A 13,285-nucleotide genomic window follows, 5' to 3' on the forward strand; every position below is an offset into this window, starting at 1 on the left:
TGGTCAGTGCGCTCCCACATGGGGGAGCTCTGCTCAGCCACAAGCCAGGCTGATGGCTGCCAGTACAGCGGTGGTGGTGGGAGCCTCTCCTGCCTCCTCAGCAGCACTAAGGATGTCCGACTGCAGCTTAGGTCTGCTCCCCACTGGCAAGTGGACATCCCCCAAGGGCTGCAGGGCTGCCAGAGGGATGTCTGATTGCCTGCTAAGGCTCAATCCCCCAGGTGGCAGGCCTAAGTCAGCAGGTGGCCATCCCCCGAGGGATCCCAGACTGCAAGAGGGCACAGGCCGGGCTGAGGGACCCTCCCCTCCCACACAACCCGAATGCACAAATTTTTGTGCACCAGGCCTCTAGTTTAAATATAAAGGTTAACCAAATATCTGATAACATAATAAACTATTTTTAACAAGATAATGAGACATTGTCATGACAAAATATACAACTACTATTATGAATATACCAAGAACTTGCAAAAAAATATTATTTAAGAATCTAGACTAGTCACTTTATTTAATCAGGTGATAGTGAGCTTACATGTGTAAAGAAACATTGAAGATTCTCCAGATCAGTTCTGGGAGATGGAACTTTCTGGATACTGAAAATTTCCTATGCCTGAACTGTTCACTCCACAGGCACAAGTAGCTAGTGAGCACCTGAAATGTGGCTAGTGCAACAGAGGAACTGATTTTTTATTTTATTCAGTTTTAACTAGTTTGTATCTAAATAGTCGCATGTAATTAGTGGTTACCATATTGGAATACCCAACTCTAGACCTTGCTATATTGTAAATCTCAAGAGCAATGAACTACACTAATATTCAAATTAAGGCAATGGAATCCTCTTCCTGTTAAATAAAAATGCTTGATGAAGACAAAAACTAACCAATGTAATATCTGGGTTATTATTATTCAGAAGAATAACCTAAAAGGTCATTTCTACATTGTGATTAATTTATTATAGACTGGTATTTGGCAAGCTGTTAATAGCAATTAAAACAAAAATTAAATGTGTTCTCAAGTGCACTGTTTTCACAAAGCAAAGTTTCTGAGAGGAAGAAAAAAAAACAGCTGCAGACCTCTTAGAGCTAAGAACTCTAGTTTCAAAACCTACTAATGAAAAGCAACACTGAAACATTATCTCCAGTGCAAACCCAAGTCAACTCTCAACTGGACCATTTCAAAAACCTGAAGATAGATTTTTTGGGTTTTGCTCTTTTCCCATCCATTTCATACTCAACATTGCCACCTCTCAGAGTGAGATGTTAAAATTGCAAACCTTATTATATCACACTCAGCTTGAACCCATCAGTGACTTATTGTTGCTGTTAGAAAAAATGCAATCTCTACTATTACCTATAGATTCCATCTCAGAGCATGTCCTCATAGATGCCCCTTTCCTCTCATTCACAACATTCCACAGTGTGTTTTTTCAGTTCCATGAAATATCAAATTATTCGCTTCCCCAGGGCCTTTGAATGTGCTGCTGCTGCTTCCTAGGACACTCTTTTCACCTCCTTCCTCTTCTACAGACTTAGTTAACTTCTACTTATACTTTATATTTCAGCTTACATATCCTGCTATATCTTCCTTGACCACCACTTCCTTAACACCTGTACATTTGCTACATAGCCTTAATCTAATTTGTGATTTTGTGTTCATTTGCATAGAACCCCAGTCTCCCATACACCACTATATGCTTAGTGAAAGAAGTAACTGTATCTGCTTTGTTAACCATTCCATTTTTAGCACTTAGCATACTGAATAAATGTGTTGAATGACTGAATGAATGAACATCCTCTTGTCTTGACTACATCTTTTTTTCCTAATTCTCTCTCTCTCTCTCTCTCTCTCTCTCTCTCTCTCTCTCTCTCTCTCTTTCTGGCATCCTCAATCTTTCTACATTGGGTTTCCCCTCTCCGCTTTCAAGCCTGTCATTTCCTCCATTGATCAGCACTTTACTATAGTCCGACTCCCCTCTTTATTACAAACTATCACCTGTTAGAATCACTTTTTTCAGAGCCATGTTTCTACAAGTTTATAATTTTTTAAACATTTTCCTAAAGTTTATAATTCTTTTCCAGTCATTCACAACTTACTCCTTTAAGCTTTAATCTGCTCCATAATGTGCAAAATCATTAGTCTCAAATTTTAATACTTGTAATTGCCAAATCAAATCAGCCTTTTCTATAATGGAAAGCACACAAAATCTTACCATGCTAAGAATCAACTCTTTCCGTGTGTTTATTTTACTTTTAGTTCTTATACTTGCATTCATATAGTTGTAATCAATGATGAATTTTTATACCCAATATCAAAATTACTACATCATCACTATAACTTTTATATATAAAGATGTCCACATGTTGATGTGGTACAATTAGACTATTTTACTATAATTAGACTTACATGAGTTTTTACTTTCTAACCGTTACTTTTAATTTGGAAGAACATTTTCATCAATTTAGTATTTCCCTGTTTTAGGTTCTATCTTTAAAATAGATTTATTTTTTAATCTTTATTGTTGAAAGTATTACAAATGTCCCCCTTTTTCCCCCTTAAAATAAATTTCTAAGACTCAGAACATCAGGACAAAGGACATAAAAATATTTATAGCTTTTACCTTTATTGATTGCTGCCAAAATGCCTTATAAAAGATACTACCAATTTTTGCTACAAACCATTAAAATGTGGACACACTAACTTCATCATATTTTTCCAGTGAGCTTTTCTCAGTCCTAACTCTTCTTGATCTCTCTATTGATCCTTTTTGTCTTCTGACCTTGAAAGCTCCTCCTCACTTCACTCTATGTCCTCACGGTTCTTTCTCGGGTCTCCCTAACTTTCTTCGCCACAGTTCTCTCTTCTTCCCAGTTTTACACACATTCTTACTCTTCTCCCTGCAAAGTCCTGATTCTAATTGCTTCTACACTTAAGATCTCAAATATTTATTACTGATATGGGCCTTGGGAATTTTGCAAAAAATCTGTTTTAGTTTGTTGTTATAATTTTTAAGTACTTGCAGGGGCAGCTTAAATTTTTTAAAACTTAATTTAAAATAATGAGAAGTGAATTGTAGCTAGAAGGGAAACAAGGGATGCTGAACATAAAAAAGGTATAGTTAATAAAATAATGTGATCGTAATTGATGCATAGGAGTGATCGAATTAAGGAGTAACTCTTTTTTCCTTAGGCACCTCATTAAAGAGCATATAAAAATGAACTATAAAATTAAAATACCTCATTGTAACTCAGTTTACTGAAATGATAAACAGTATATTTAAAAATGCAAATCCCTTCACCTTCACTGTAGACCAGCATCACCACACTCTGGAAAACACAGCAGCTAATGGGAGAGAAAGATCGCTACTGGAACCTAGAGGGGCAGATGAACTCAGTGGTATGGATGCTGTTCAAAGATTAAGATTTAGGAAGAAGGCGGTTGTCTGGCTATTGGAGTTAGATCTGTCAGTATGCTTGCCCTGTATAAGACTCATTCTTAAAGAATCTATTATTGAGAGACCATAGAGAGTGGGCTCTATGATCCAGACCCACAGGCCTATTCACCTCCACAGCTAACCCACCAGGAGTAACTTTAAAGCATCAAATTCATGGCTCCAAACCTTCAAAAAGATTCATTCTCCAGAATATGAAGTCACACACATACATACACACACACACACACACACACACACACAGAAGGAGGGAGGGAGAGAGAGAGAGAGAGAGAGAGAGAGAGAGAGAGAGAGAGAGAGAGAAATCAGGAAGGTGTGTAGTGGTAAAGTTAGCACAGAGCCTAGAGGAGAGTTGCAGCTCTGGCAGCCAAGTCATATGAAAGGCAAGGCTATGGGCAAAGTAGTGAGGGAGGTGTTCAGACAGAATCTAAAACTGGAGTGTACAACCAGAAAGGGAAAGAGAGAGTGCAAAAGAGATGAAGTCAGCTTTCCACTCAACTGTCCTTTCTGAGGAGTGTTCCATGAACTCCCCAGGTATCCTTGGCAAAAATCCCCCTTCCCCAACATAGCTTGAATAGGTTTCTGCTCCTTGTAATAAACAATTTCTAAGAAGGATACAAACCAGAAACATTCATACACTGAAATATATTTTAGGAAAAAGATCATGCTGTCAAAGAATATTTATAATTAGTAAATGCTTATGATACAATTGAGAAAAGGCAGAGAATCATCTCAACTGTGCTTAACACACACACACACACACGCACACACACACACACACTCACACACACACACACACACACACACACTCATTCCCATAGAGACCTACAGCATATGCAGGTATAGTAACTCAACAACCCTAACACTTGACAAGCATGTTTCCACAGGGTTCAACCATTACAGGAAGTTATGACATTATTTTGCTTTTTTAACTAAATAAACAATCATTTAATAATTTTATGCCTTCAAAATGGAAAGTGTTGAGAGACGGTGCATGTGCAGATGCTGAAAGACCAGATGCATATGTTCGTGATTTAGTCACTCAGTTTATCACTCAGCGGAACACCACCAGCCACTCTGCTGGTTTTGAAGATTATGCAGTCTTAAGTTATACTTATTCGTTGTCATCTATATTTTAATGTATATCTATAATGGACCATTAGTTAAATACAAGCAACATAAGAAACACTGATGTTGAAATGTGAGTTAATGAGAAACAAACTGACCAAAGAGAGAGAAATAATATTTCAAATTTGCATCAAGATGATTTCTGCTAGGTCCACATGTTAAATTCATCTGATCAAGATGGCTCTGAAGTTTCTAAAACACAAAATTTTGTGAGGATTACATCAGTTTGACTTTCATTTATTAGGAATTCACTTTTTTTTCCTGAATAGTGCTTAAAAATATTCTAAAACTTTCTCTCTTATTTCATTATTTGTATTCAAGAATAAAATTATTTTTTAAATAGATTCATTGCAAACGGCAATGCTTGGAAACATTAGGTAATTAAAGCATGTTTTGTCTATTTTGGATACGGTAAACAGATATCGATCTATATTTTAAGGTACATTTAGCCTCAAAACTAATGTGTTATTGTAATATTTGTTTGTCAGCAAAACGTACTTGTTCTTACACAATTGAAGTAAGTTAAAGAGCAAGCATCACATGGCCACTTTGCTCAAGCCGAGCTTCACATTCTTTATTCCTGGAGAAATAGTTTTAGCAGTATATCTTTTCATACATGTCACCATGCTGATATAAACACTAACAAATGTATGCATGCACCCACTCACTCACCCAAACACACCTACATATACAGGAGAATTAGCAAGTTTACAAAATGAGATCATATTATAAGCATTCCTGTGAATTTTGCTTTCATAGTTAATACACTTTGGAAATTCTTCCAAATCAACTCATTTCTAATGGATGCATAGTATTTCATAGTATACATGTGCCACTGTTCTTCAACCATTTCTCTGTTTATAGACATTAATTTTTTATCACCTTGAACCCATGATGCCCCACTTATGGTTTACTATTGTCTCACTCATTAGTATTTTAAAGACAATGTTAAATTCAGAATCTAAACTAGTCTTGATAAATTACAATCCTATATAATAAAAGGCCAATATGCAAATAGTCCCCTCAACCAGGAGTTTGACATGGAGTTCGACCCAGAGTTCGACCAGGGGCCAGGCTGACCGGCCAACCAAAAGACCGTGCCACACCCTCCCCCAGCCAGCCCTAACCCCAATTGCCCCACCCCCACCCCAATTGAGGGCAGGGCCGGCCGGCCGGACCCCACTTGTGCACGAATTCATGCACCGGGCCTCTAGTATCCTATATAATAAAGTGCTAATATGAAAATGGTTGTCACACCATCACGCCATAACAGCTCAGACACTCCACACTGGGGAGAGAGGAATGGGAACCAGCCAGGCACAAATGAGCTCATGAGAGAGGAATAGGGACCAGCCAGGCTGAGGCCTGAGAGAGGGACAAGACACCCACCCAACAGTCCTAGGCACCAACCGCTGCGCCTGCACCTGTGGCCTGGGAGAAGGACAAGCCACCTGCCCCGTGGAGCCGGGTGCCTGTGGCTGTGGCCCAGGCAAAGCCAGCCTGGGTCCTGGGTGCCTGTGGCCGGCCAGAGGTAGGGAAGCCTGGGTCCCAGGTGCGGGGCGAGGCGGAGGCAGTTAGGGACGATCAGGCCAGCAGGGGAGCAGTTCAGGGCAATCAGGCTGATGGGGGGGGAGTTAGGGGCAATCAGGCAGGCAGAGGGGTTAAGGGCAATCAGGCAGACAGGCAGGTGAGCAGATAGGAGCCAGCGGTCCTGGTCCTGGATTGCGAGAGGCAGTCAGACATCCCCCAGGAGGTCCCAAATTGGAGAGGGTGCAGCCTGGGCTGAGGGATCCCACCCCCCATGCATGAATTTCATGCACTGGGCCTCTAGGTCTTTATAAAGTTGTAGAAGTGTTTTACACTCTGCAAATGTAGCATTTACTATTCTACTACTTTTTCAGAATTTTTAAGCTTTAGGAAGAAAATCAATCATTTGTAATGAAATATACAACTACATGTTGCCTAATGCTTAAGTATGTATATCTAGGTTACATGTGTCTGCTTGTCACATGCTAGCTGCTATAGAATGAATGTTATATCCCTCCAAAACTTAATCCACACTATGATGGTATGAGGACATGAGGTTTTGGGGAGGCCTTAGGGATGTGCTGTATTAGTGCTCTTATATGAGAGATCCCAGAGAGCTCCCTGGCCCCGTATGCTTGTGAGGTCATAGCAAGAAGATGACTGTGTATGAAGCAGGAAGCCGGCCCTCTGCAGTCATCAAATCTGCTCATGCCTTGATCTTGGACTTCGGCTCTGGTGCTGTGAGAAATAAATTTTGTTGCTTATATGCTAGGTATTTTATGATATTTTGTTATAGCAGCCTGAGCATACTAAGACACTAAGCAATGTGACCTAGGACCAATTTCTTCAACTTTCTGTGCTTCAAATAGAGGATGGTAATACTATTTTACTCATAAAGGTGTGGAGAGAAAGTTAAACGTAACTCTAATACGTGTTAGGTATGGAATATTGTCCAAACATAAACACTCAATAAGTAAGTGATATTAGTGTTATTGATGCCATTATTGTAACATTTTAAGTAGTTCAGTTTTTACTTGCCTTTTTTTAGCTAAATAAAATCCCAGGATTATTGCTTATATTGTTTAGAGCAACTAGAGATTTTTTTCATAGTCTCCTCTAATTTGATCATCTGAGAGAGAACTTTCAACATTCAAAATAGCTCATAATTAAAAGTACATAACATGGCTTCCCGTACAGCTTCATGGAGAAAAATAAAATTCCCAAAGAGGTTGTAAGTTTTCAGCACTCCCTCTAGAAAACCAGAAATAGCCGTAAGTAATTCCTTGACAGGTTGGCTGTGGCTGCCAACAGCCCCAGGAGCAGACCTTCTGTTTATTCGAGTTGCCATCCAGCAAACGGAAATTCAGCTGGAGGGCTGTTCATGCCAGGCCTTGCATTTCACATGTTTCAGGAGAATAGGCGCTTTGAATATATGAAGCCCCCAATAAAACACACAGAATTTCAATAAAATGGTTCAATATTTGCATGACAAGTGTAATAAAAGAGATCCCAGTACAAAAGAAAAAAAAAAGCCTCTTTTGAGGTTGACTGCCCAGAATTTGCCAACTTCTAACAATATGTGGTAAGCAAAAGACGCATCCGATTCTACACCACTAATGACAAGAAACTCATGATTTAATAACCGAGTTGTATAAAATATAAAATATTTCTTCCAAATATAAAGTAACAAAATCATCCAAGATACATGTTTTAAGTCCAAACTAAGAACATACAAAAAAAATTGAACAACAAAATGTCTTCTTCTCACCCTGTCCCTAGTGCTTAAAAATCTGTGCTATGTGCCTGTCTGCGTGCTCAAGGAGTGTTACCAAACTTGATCATGTGTTTCTGAGTTGGAAGCTTTTCCGGCACAGAGAAGGGCAGGCTTTGATTGCCAATCAAGACTCTCAGGTACTAGCTCACTGCCTCTCACTTAGCACTCTGTCTGCCAACCAGAAAATAATTTGAGTCTGTAAGGCTTACCGTTATTTATTCTTTATCCTTGGTTTTTCAAGGCCCCCCACCACCACCAGTGACCCTCACTGAAAGCAGACAGCGTTGGAGAAGGACGGGATGCTGATGCTGTGCTTACTTTTAGCAACTGTGGTAAAGCTTTTCCAGGGCTGGCCCTTGATCCAGCAGCTCATGTAGGCTCAGCATTCGACAGTGCAAGGCAGCTTTAATCTAATTCTCACATCATTTTCACACACACACACACACACACACACACACACACACACACACACACACACACGGCTTGCTCCTTAGAACAAGTCTCAGAGAAGAAAAGAGAGAAAAAGAAGTCATGGGCCTGGCATGTCATAATACCAAAAAAATGCCCTGCTAATTACCAGCGGTGATTCTTGATCCAGCCAAAAGGCAGGTACACAATTGCTTTCCTTGGGGGCAGTCTCTGCTTGACCCCTGCTCCCGTTCTCTTCCTCTTCAGCACGTTCCCTCCTCTTCAACAGCAGGGGAGCATCCAGGGGAGGAGCGCCTGAGCCCACACCCCAAACCCGTCTGGGATGGATCGTGACTTACCAGGAAAACGGAAAAGAAGCTCAATGTGTTTCTTTTTAGCTTTTTAAAAGACTTGATGATGTTCAGAATCACAGCAGTGGACATAAAGAGGTGGCAATTTGGTTCCTTTCCAGTCAGTCAGCTTCTCTAAAAATCTGTAAATACTTCCAGTCTTCTTTATGATAGGACTATGCAGTGATGGCGAACCTTTTGAGCTCGGCGTGTCAGCATTTTGAAAAACCCTAACTTAACTCTGGTGCCATGTCACTTATAGAAATTTTTTGATATTTGCAACCATAGTAAAACAAAGATTTGTATTTTTGATATTTATTTTATATATTTAAATGCCATTTAACAAAGAAAAATCAACCAAAAAAAATGAGTTCGCGTGTCACCTCTGACACGCGTGTCATAGGTTCACCATCACTGGACTATAGTAACAACAAAAAAAGTGGACACAAAACATTTGGGTCATGACAGTTTGTGTTGCCCGTGGGAGAGTTATTCACATGTGTGTCCAATCTACTCACATATTTTATATGCATTTGCCATCCATTGTAAAGAAATGTCACTACCAATCATAATCACCCATGACATTAATGATTTATTAAATAAGGAGTACCTACTAAGTGTAATTTTTGCTGTGATTTAGCAGAAAAGTGTTTTAGGGAATATTTTATATTGAAAATGGCTATACCTGTTCTATCTAATTTATCCAAAGCTTTTTTTAAAAATCTTCTACAAATTAAGAATTATCTGAATTGCCATATATGTTGAAGTGAGGGGGCAATAAAATGTTGCCAATAGACCCTATATATATTTAATTTTTTGGGAAAAATGTATATATACACCCATACACAGCAAGTTCGCAACTAATATTGATTCATTCAACATCATTTCATTATAGTGTTGATGAGATGCTGTAGGAACTTAACTCTTGTTTATATCAATTAGTCTGTGATAAAATTGGTTCTGTTGTATGTTGTTTTGCTTGAAGTCACAGAACATATGGACAATGTTAAGGGAGGACTTGCGCTGTGTGTGTGTGTGTGTGTGTGTGTGTGTGTGTATGTGTGAATATTTTTTCTCAGAAATAAATTTATCCTATTGTCACTAATACTGCTGCGTTCACCTTGGTCCAAAGCACCACCATCTAGGGCCTGACTTAATCCTGAGCCTGCTAATGCTCTCACAGCTTCTATCCTTGTCACTCTGTCTAGTCTCAATACAAGGCAACCTACTTCCTTTGCAGGAACCAGTGAAGAATAAAAATTCAGAGCCCCTTGTTTAAAGCTGAAAAAAGTACCATTGGAGATATAAATATATAATTTATTTCCTTTCTTCCATGGTCTCTTTTCTTCAACTTGTCATGGTGCTTTTTAATTAGCTTTTTAATATTATGCCCTGGGGGAATAGAGATATTTGCTAAGTATATCCATCTGGAATTCTGATTTCTGAATTAGATTGTGCTTGTCAGTGAAAGTGACCATTGTACTTTCTCTTAATTAAGAGTGACCAAATAAGTCACAGATTCTGTCATAGTTCACATCCTGGGACAGTAAGAGAAGTCAAAAATAATGTTCTAATTACATCTTATAAATCATGCTAATTTATGGCTGATTACCTGCAATTTTCTGATGCTTAGAAAGTAATTCAGCATAATGGAAAAAACAAGGACTTCCAGATCCAATAGACTGACATTCAAATCCTTTTCTGCCTTAATTAATTATACAACCTTAGACAAACTAGTTAGCTACAGCTTTTACTTTTCTGTAAAATGGTGAATCTTAAAATCTGAAATTATTACTCATGCTTAGTTATTTTTTAGTACTTTTAGCATAGTATATGATATAAAATAGAGACTCCATAAATTAATACTTTGTTAAATGTATAAGTGAAAGTATAAACCTAATAGTGAGAAAAAGGAGGAGGAATAGGAAGGGAAGGGGGTAGGAGGAAGAGGAACCTGCTTCTCCATCTATCAAAATTAATTATCTCAATTGTTAGCTTTGGCCATATACAGATAGGTAAGTAGATAGATAGGTAGATGATAGATATAGACAGATTATAGATGATAAGAATAAAGAAAGGAAGAAAGAAAGAAAGAAAGAAAGAAAGAAAGAAAGAAAGAAAGAAAGAAAGAAAGAGAGAAAGAAAGAGAGAAAGAAAGAAAGATTATAGATGACAGATAGTTGATAGATAATAGATAGGTGATAGATGATAGATAGATAGATGATAGATAGATAGATAGATAGATAGATAGATAGATAGATAGAGTGGGTAGATGGATGTTTGAGTGGATGAATGGATGCAGGTAGACTCCAAAAAGAACTAAAAGCAACTATGAATTTTAGTCAAATAAAAAATGTCAAAACATCTTATGTTAAAAAAATTAACACTATTCAGAAATGTGTTAGAGCCATTGGACACTAAGAAGTCCCTAACAAATACCAATCCTTTTGTAACATAAACTGAGAAATGTCATATTTATGTGGTTTTTAAACCTTATAGATTTGGCTATTTATAGATTTTGAAATTCACTAAAATTTCACTGAAAAACAGTGAAAATGATTAAAACCCTAGAAAATAATTATTAAAGAGAAATACTCTTATTTTGCCTAGAAAAGAAATGACTACTTGGTAACATAATCTATACATATAAAAGCCAAGCAACCAGAACAACAGAACAACCAGAATGACCGGTCACTATGATGCACACTGGGGTGGCTAACTGGCCCAGTTGGGGCCCTGATCAGCCCCTGAGATCTCCCATAACCCCAACCCCTGGCTGGCCCCGCCCCCAGTTGCCCCCCACCCCAATCAGGGGTGGGCCAGCTGGCCAACCACCCGCATCCCCACCCCCTGCTGGCCTGGCCCGATTGACCCTCATTGGGGCAGGCCGGCCAGACCTCACCTGTGCACAAATTCATGCACCAGGCCTCTACTATCTTCATAAAAGTGAAGGCTTCTGTAATAGGGTATATAATGATTTTTATTATATAACTTTATCATAAAACTTTTCTGACTGAAAATAATGTATTATCATACTTTACCTGGAAACATTTAAACATTGTTTATGTGTTCAAATGCATACAGTGACTGGACAAGTAAGTGAAATGAGTGCAATGCTGGGCTGTAACGCTGAGGAATGGTAAGGATTTCTACACAGCAAAGAATGCCCTGCTCTATCAGTTCAGCTTCCAGATCATTGCACCTTGTAAGAACTTGGACCCATATTTGCTAGAACTTTCTGTTTTTAAGAGAATTCTTAAACTATACATTTTTATTGAAATTTTCCAAGTTTTAAATGTTGGTAATTAAAAAATATATATATGTTAAAACAAAAATCTACTATGTGGCTCAAAAAAAAGCAAGCTTTGCCCCGGATGTGGCCAAAGATCTTAAAGTTTTTGTTTTGTTTTGTTCTATTTTAGTTAAATGTTAGTCATCTTCAAAGGTGATAAGAGATTAGAATCATTATTCACAAATCTATTACCAACCATTATGTTGAATTTTCAAAGATATTTGTACAGGAAACACCACAGATAGATGAAAGTTTCCTCTCTCCATTCTTTCTGTCTTCTTTCCTTCCTTCCTTTCTTCCTTTTTTCCATCTTTCTGTTTTTCTTTCTTTTCTTTTTTAAAATTTATTTTTAGTTGGGTTTTCTCCAACTTTCTGTGAATCTCCATGCTAGCAAACTTGATTCTATCAAAAGTATGCCTAGATCATCACTAATTCTTTGATCCTGAGTTTTCCACAGTCTGTCCCCTTTGCTTCCCTTTCTCTAAGAATTCAAATCTAACTTGGCCCTGTAGCAAGCTGAGTAGGAAATAAACAAGGAAGATAAACCTAACAAAGTCAGCTAAGTTTCTCACTACATGTTCTTCTTTATTTTAGCTCTACCTAATCAGGAGTGTGTGTGTGTGTGTGTGTGTGTGTGTGTGTGTGTGTGTGTTGGAGGGGAAAAAGATGATGAAACATGGATGGAAAAGAGACACATCCAATGCACATCCAACACACCAGACCCATAAAGAAGTGAAACCCCAAACATTGGCCATCAAAGAGAGAGGGGGTAAAAACCTACGAACCAGGAGGTCAATGTTTGATTCCTAATCAGGGCATATGCCTGGGTTCCCTGCTTGGTTTCCAGTGTGGGGCGTGCAGGAGACAGCCAATCAATGATTCTTTCATTATTGATGCCTCTCTCTCTCTCTCTCTCTCTCTCTCTCCCCTCTCTGAAATCAATAAAAACATATTGGAGGTTTTTTAAAGGAAGAAATACAAGGCTTTGTCCTAATTTAATCACTCCTATTTAATTTAAATTTTTTATTCCCAAAATAAACCCTCTGTCATGAAGGTCACCCCTTGAGTCTTTAATTCCTATCAGAGCTCATCTTCCTTGAAGGATGTATTTAGAAGAAGAAGAGAAGAGAACGTCCTTTGGATGTTCCCAAATGGTATGGGCAATGTTAGGCATAGTAACTTTCACTGGAAAGTCCCCATAATGTTAGAATAACTCACTAGAGATGTCACCGAGACCACCATATCTCTACTACCAGCCCAACCAGTTATCAAAGGACATCTATTATCTGTTTAAAAGTGTCCTTCTGGGAAGTGCCAGATATACCAGGCATTCTCTCCTGGACACTGCAGGCCTTTGA

The sequence above is a fragment of the Myotis lucifugus genome, unplaced genomic scaffold, assembly GCF_000147115.1.
Source record: "Myotis lucifugus unplaced genomic scaffold, Myoluc2.0 scaffold_217, whole genome shotgun sequence".
NCBI lineage: Eukaryota > Metazoa > Chordata > Mammalia > Chiroptera > Vespertilionidae > Myotis > Myotis lucifugus.